The sequence below is a fragment of the Phascolarctos cinereus genome, unplaced genomic scaffold, assembly GCF_003287225.1.
Source record: "Phascolarctos cinereus isolate Bilbo 61053 unplaced genomic scaffold, phaCin_HiC Scaffold_7;HRSCAF=346, whole genome shotgun sequence".
In the NCBI taxonomy this organism is placed as follows: domain Eukaryota; kingdom Metazoa; phylum Chordata; class Mammalia; order Diprotodontia; family Phascolarctidae; genus Phascolarctos; species Phascolarctos cinereus.
Window position 1 is genome coordinate 21,240,592 of NW_027556180.1, and position 6,855 is coordinate 21,247,446.

Here is a 6,855-nt window from a genome sequence, read left to right on the forward strand (position 1 = left end):
AACTTTGAGTTCCAAATTTTCTCCCTTCCTCCCTCCCCACCCATCCTCATTGAAAAGGCAAGCAACTCAATATAGGTTGTACATGTGCAGTTATGCAAAACACTTCCTTAGTAGACATGTTGTGAAAAACTAACTCTATTTCCCTTAATCCTATCCTGCCCTCCCATTTATTCTATTCTTTCTTTTGATCCTGTCCCTCCTCAGAAGTATTTGCTTCTGATTACCCTCTTTCCCAATCTGCCCTCCTCTGTCACCCCCTGCTCTCTTGTCCCCTTCTCCCCCTATTTTCCTGCAGGGTAAGATAGATTTCCATATCCAATTGAATGTGTATGTTATTCTCTCCTTAAGCCAAATCCTATGAGAATAAGATTCCTCATTCCCTCTCACCTTCCCCTGTTTCCCCTCCACTGTGAGAGACTTTTCTGTTTTTTTTTTGTGAGATAATTTACCCCATTCTACCTCTCCCTTTCTTCTCCGAGTATCATCCTCTCTCATCCCTTAATTTTATTCTCCAGATATGACCCCTTAATCTTCAACTCACCCTGTGCCCTCTATCTATCTACATATACATACATAAATTTTTTTCCTTCAACTACCCTAATACTGACAAAGTTCTCATGAGTTACAAATATCATCTTTCCATGCAGGAATGTAAACAGTTCAATCTTAATAAGTCTCTTATGATTTCTCTTTCCTGTTTACCTCTTCATGTTCCACTGGAGTCCTGTATTTGAAAGTCAAATTTTCTGTTTAGCTCTGGTCTTTTCATCAGGAATGCTTGAAAGTCCTCTATTTCACTGAATGACCATTTTTTCCCCTGAAGGATTATACTCAGTTTTGCTGGGTAGGTGATTCTTGGTTGTAATCCTATCTCCTTTGCCCTCCGGAATATTATATTCCATGCCCTGCGGTCCTTTAATGCAGAAGCTGCTAAATCTTGTGTTATCCTGATTGTGTTTCCACAGTACTTGAATGTTTCCTTCTGGCAGCTTGTAATATTTTCTCCTTGACCTGGGAACTCTGGAATTTGGCTACAATATTCCTAGGAGTTTTCCTTTGGGGATCTCTTTCAGGAGGAGATCGTGGATTCTTTCAATTTCTATTTTGCCCTCTGGTTCTAAAATATCAGGGCAGTTTTCCTTGATAATTTCTTGAAAGATGATGTCTAGGCTCTTTTTTTGATCATGGCTTTCAGATAGTCCAATAATTTTTAAATTCTCTCTCCTGGATCTATTTTCCAGGTCAGTTGTTTTTCCAATGAGATATTTCACATTGTTTTCTAATTTTTCATTCTTTTGGATTTGTTTTACAGTGTCTTGATTTCTCATAAAGTCACTGTCTTCCAATTGCTCTATTCTAATTTTTAAGGAAGTATTTTCTTCAGTAATCTTTTGGACTTCCTTTTCCATTTGGCCAATTTTTCTTTTTAGGGCATTTTTCTCCTCATTGGCTTTTTGGACCTCTTTTGCCATTTGGGTTAGGCTGTTTTTTAAGGTGTTATTTTCTTCAGTATTTTTTTGGGTCTCCTTTAGCAAGCTGTTGACTTGTTTTTCATGATTTTCTTGCATCACTCTCATTTCTCTTCCCAGTTTTTCCTCTACTTCCCTTACTTGCTTCTCAAAATCCCTTTTGAGCTCTTCCAAGGCCTGGGACTGATTCATATTTTTCTTGGAGGCTTTGGATGTAGGAGCTTTGACTTTGTTGTCTTCTTCTGGTTGTATATTTTGATCTTCTTTTCACCAAAGTAAGATAATATAGTCTGACTCTTTTTGCGCTGCTTGCTCATGATCCCAGCCAATTACTTGAGTTTTAAACTCCTTGTTAAGGTAAGAGTCTGCTTCCAATGTGGAGAGTGTACTGTCCCAAGCTTCAGGGGTTTGTGTAGCTGTTTTCAGAGATACTTGTAGGGACCTGTAAATTTTCAGTTCTTCCAAGGTGGTATGATAAAGGGCGAGGTGTTTACTCCTTTCCTGGCCTGTGACCACAAGTATTCCTTTCTGTCCTGTAACTGTGAGGAGGGCTTCCTCTCACACAGCCACTACAAGCTCCATCACGCCAGCGCTCTTCCTCACCCCAGCACTGCTGCCCAGAACTGTGACCCAGATCCACACACGGGCAAAGCAAGAGATTCCTGCCTCAGCTCTGGCAAAGAGATCCCTGCAGTCCCTCTCTGATCAGCCACTGGATTCCCCCTCAGTCTGTGGGCCAGAAGCTCAGGAAGCAGCTGCCCCCCCAGGACCAGGCTCTTGGGGAATGGAGCTGAGACCCCGCCTTCCTCTCTGACCACCGACAGACACAGACTTTTGCCACTGACCTTCTAAGTTGTCTTTGGCATTGGTGGATTGAGGAGTCTGGAAACCTCCACAGCTGCCCGCGATTCAGTCCTCTGAGGCCTGCTCCAGGTTTGCTGTGGCCTGCGCACCCACGCTGCGCTGCGCTCCCAGCCCGGTGCGATACACCTTTCTGATCAATCATCCAGGTTGTCTTGGGCTGGAAATTTGTTTCACTCTGTCTTTTTGTGGGTTCTGCTGCTTCAGAATTTGTTTAGAGCCATTTTTTATGAGTATTTGGAGGGGTTTGGGGGAGAGCTCAAGCAAGTTACTGCTTTCACTCCCCCATCTTGGCTCCGCCCAGACCATATAAGTCTTCCCAGGTTTTTCTGAAGTCAGCCTGTTCATCATTTCTTATAGAACAATAGTGTTCCATTACATTCATATACCACAACTGGCTCAGCCATTCCCCAATTGATGGGCATCCTCTCAATTTCCAATTCTTTGCCACCACAAAAAGAGCTGCTATGAATATTTTTGCACATGTGGGTCCTTTTCCCATTTGTTTGATCTCTTTGGGATATAGCCCTAGAAGTGCTATTGCTGGATCAAAGGGTATGCACATTTTTGTAGCCCTTTGGGCATAGTTCCAAATTGTTCTCCAAAATGGTTGGATCATTTCACAACTCCACCAACAATGTATTAGCGTTCCAATTTTCCCACATCCTCTCCAACATTTATCATTTTCCTGTTTTGTCATGTTGGCCAATCTGATAGGTGTGATGTGGTACCTCAGAGTTGTTTTGATTTGCATTTCTCTAATCAATGATGATTTAGAGCATTTTTTCATATGACTATAGATGGCTTTAATTTCTTCATCTGAGAACTGCCTGTTCATATCCTTTGACCATTTATCAATTGGGGATGCTTTGCTCTTTTCTAATAAAAGTAGCTTCAAGTTGGAATTTGGCACCAGGACAATCCCAACTGCTAGGCGCCTTGGGATGCCAATAAACTGCCTTTGTTTTTCTCCAGCTCATTTTACAGATGAGGAAACTTAAGCAAACAGGGTAAAGTGACTTGTCCAGGGTCACACAGCTAGTAAGATTTTGAATCTGTATTTGAACTAAGGAAGATGAATCTTCTTGACTCTAGGAGCAGCACTGTATCCACTACACTATCTAGCTTCCCAATATTCTTGTGTGTGTGTCTATATATACACACACATATATGTATGTATGTATGTATGTATGTATGTATGTATGTATGTATGAGTATATATATAGATATGTGTATGTGTATATATATATACAAATTGTATATATGTAATGTTATCTATGTGCAAATGTGTATGTATATATAAACATATAAACACACACATATATATGTAGATATATACCCACACACACACATACACACATACATATATAAATGCTTCCTTCTTTAGGAAAGGAATCAGAAGGCACAGTGAACACTAGATAATATCACCAAAAATGTAAGAGTCATTTCTGAATCAGCTGCTTGTATAAAGTCAACTTTGTTTGAGCAAAGGTCAAAGTTAATAAAAAAAAAAGAAAGAAAGAAATGGGGAAAATATGGTGTACAATTAAAACAGTTCCAATCTGTTTAAAAGAGTTATTGGTGCCAAGAAATGGAAAGTGGATGGAAGAAAAGACAACGATGTGGATTGTAACAATTTTCTACAGAAGTTTAAGCCATGAAAATGAATTGTCAGCATGAGATGAGAGGAATAATAAAAGTCACCTCAGCAAACATCGGATCTTCTTGCCAGAGAGGGAGAGAGCATAGTCAAGGACAATAATGGTTTAGAATCTAAATGCCTTCACAAGATCTCACGCAGCAAGCTCTTGCAAGAGGAGGAGTGTTGCGACCTCCTAAAGCCCTCAGAGATAGTAGGAAGGAAAACACATTTGAAGGAAACCTGGCACGAGACCCAACAAACAGCAAAGTCATCCTGACGACATTGAAGGATGCAAATGGGAGAATGACCAATGGGAAAAAATGAAAAACGCTCCAGAGACTTTTAGGCCAACTCCTTTCCAATCATGACAGGGCAGCTAGTGCATCTGGATGGGGCGTCACACTCTTGGTCATGTTTCTTGACAAAATGGAAATAACAGGAAGACAAAGACAGCAGAATATAGATGGGATTGAGGAATTTGTTTTCAAGGTATCTGAAGGAAGGGAAGTTACCAAAAGTATGGATCAAATTTCAGATCTTATTATTACCAAAAAAAGGCAACAGAGAGGGGCAGCTAGGTGGTGCAGTGGATAGAGCACTGGCCCTGGAGTTAGGAGGACCTGAGTTCAAATCCGACCTTAGACACTTGACACTTACTAGCTGTGTGACCCTGGGCAAGTCACTTAACCCCATTGCCTAGCAAAAACAACAAACAAAACAAAAGGCAACAGAGAACATCAATAAGCTACTGACCCATTTGTCTACTTTTATATATATCGAGACATTCATATGTGTGAAATATATACAAATTCATGTATGTACACATATACACATGTGCGCATATATACGTGCATGTATATTTACATGTTCATGTGTAAAAATAATTTTATAAGAATCATCTATACACATACCTTTACACATTTGAGTGAAAGATTTGGAGTATACAAAACCTTACTATGCTTATTGCTTTTGAACAGAAAAAAATCATTTGATTAAGTAGACCAAAACTACCTAATCAAACCACTTGGCCATATAAATGCTAGTAGTTATTATTGTTATTTTTGTAATAATAGCTAGAATTTATATAATGCTTTAAAGGTTAAGTGCTTTACAAACATAATCTCATTTTATTTGTTATTTATTTATCATTTTAAAAAAGAGTTAGTGAAGGTATTTTGTTTTTCTCTTTTAAAAATTAATTAATTAATTTTTAGTTTTCAACATTTATTTCCGTAAGATTTTGAGTTTTAAATTTTCTCCCCCCGCCCCCTTTCACTCCTCCTTCCCCAAGACAGAGTGCAATCCTATATAGGCTCTACATATACATTCACATTGAACATATTTTCACATCAGTCGTGTTGTAAAGAACAATTAGAACCAATGGAAGGAACCACAGGAAAGAAGAAACAAAACAAAACAACAAAAGAAAAAGGAGAGCAAATAGTCTGCTTCCATCTGCACTCAGACTCCATAGTTCTTTCTCTGGATGTGGAGAGCATTTTCCTTTGTGAGTTTTTGGAGATCTTAGATCCTTGCACTGCTGAGAAGAGCTAAGTCTATCAAAGTCAGTCATTGCATAGTGTGGCTGTTACTGTATACAAAGTTCTCCTGGTTCTGCTCATTTCACTCAGCATCAGTTCATTCAAGTCTTTCCAGGTTTTTCTGAAGTCCGCCTGCTCATCATTTCTTATAGCACAATAGTATTCCATTACACTCATATGCCACAACTTGTTCAGCAATTCCCCAATTGGTGGGCATCCCCTCAACTTCCAGTTCTTGGCCACCACAAAAAGAGCTACTATAAATATTTTTGTACATGTGCACCCTTTTCCCATTTGTTTGATCTCTTTGGGATACAGCCCTAGAAGTGGTATTGCTGGATCAAAGGGTGTGCACATTTTTGTAGCCCTTTGGGCATAGTTCCAAATTGCTCTTCAGAATGATTGGGTCAGTTCACAACTCTAGCAACAATGCATTAGTGTTCCAACTTTCCCACATTTTCTCTAACATTCATCATTTTCCTGTTTTGTTATGTTGGCCAATCTGATAGGTGTGATGTGGTACCTCAGAGTTGTTTTGATTTGTATTTCTCTAATCAATAGTGATTTGGAGCATTTTTTCATATGACTATAGATAGCTTTAATTTCTTCATCTGAAAACTGTCTGTTCATATCCTTTGACCATTTATCAATTGGGGAATGACTTATATTTTTATAAATTGACTCAGTTCTCTATATATTTTAGAAATGAGACCTTTATCAGAGAAACCGGCTGTAAAAATTTGTTTCCCATCTTTCTGCTTCCCTTCAAATCTTGGTTGCATTGGCTTTGTTTGTGCATAAACTTTTCAATTTAATGTAATGAAATCATTCATTTTGCATTTTATAATGTCCTCTATCTCTTGGTCCTAAATTCTTCCCTTCTCCATAAATCTGACAGGTAAACTTTTCCTTGCTTTCCTATTTTGCTAATAGTATCAACTTTTACATCTAAATTGTATACCCATTTTGACTTTATCTTGCTAAACAGTGTAAGATGTTGCTCTATGCCTAGTTTCTGCCATACAATTTTCCAGTTTTCCCAGTAGAATTTGTTACATAGTGAGTTCTTATCTCAGAAGCTGGAGTCTTTGGGTTTATCAAACAGTAGATTACTATAGTCATTTACTATTGTGTCTTGTGTACCTAACCTATACCACTGATCCACCATTTTATTTCTTAGCCAGTACCAAGTAGTTTTGATGATGTATCATTATTGTTAAAATATCATCTTAAACGCTTTCCTCCAACAAGGTGTGCCATGGATGTGTCAAAATTATATGAGAATCCTTAAAGGATACATAATGACAGAGACAGCATTTTTCAGTGATCTTCTGATTGTCAA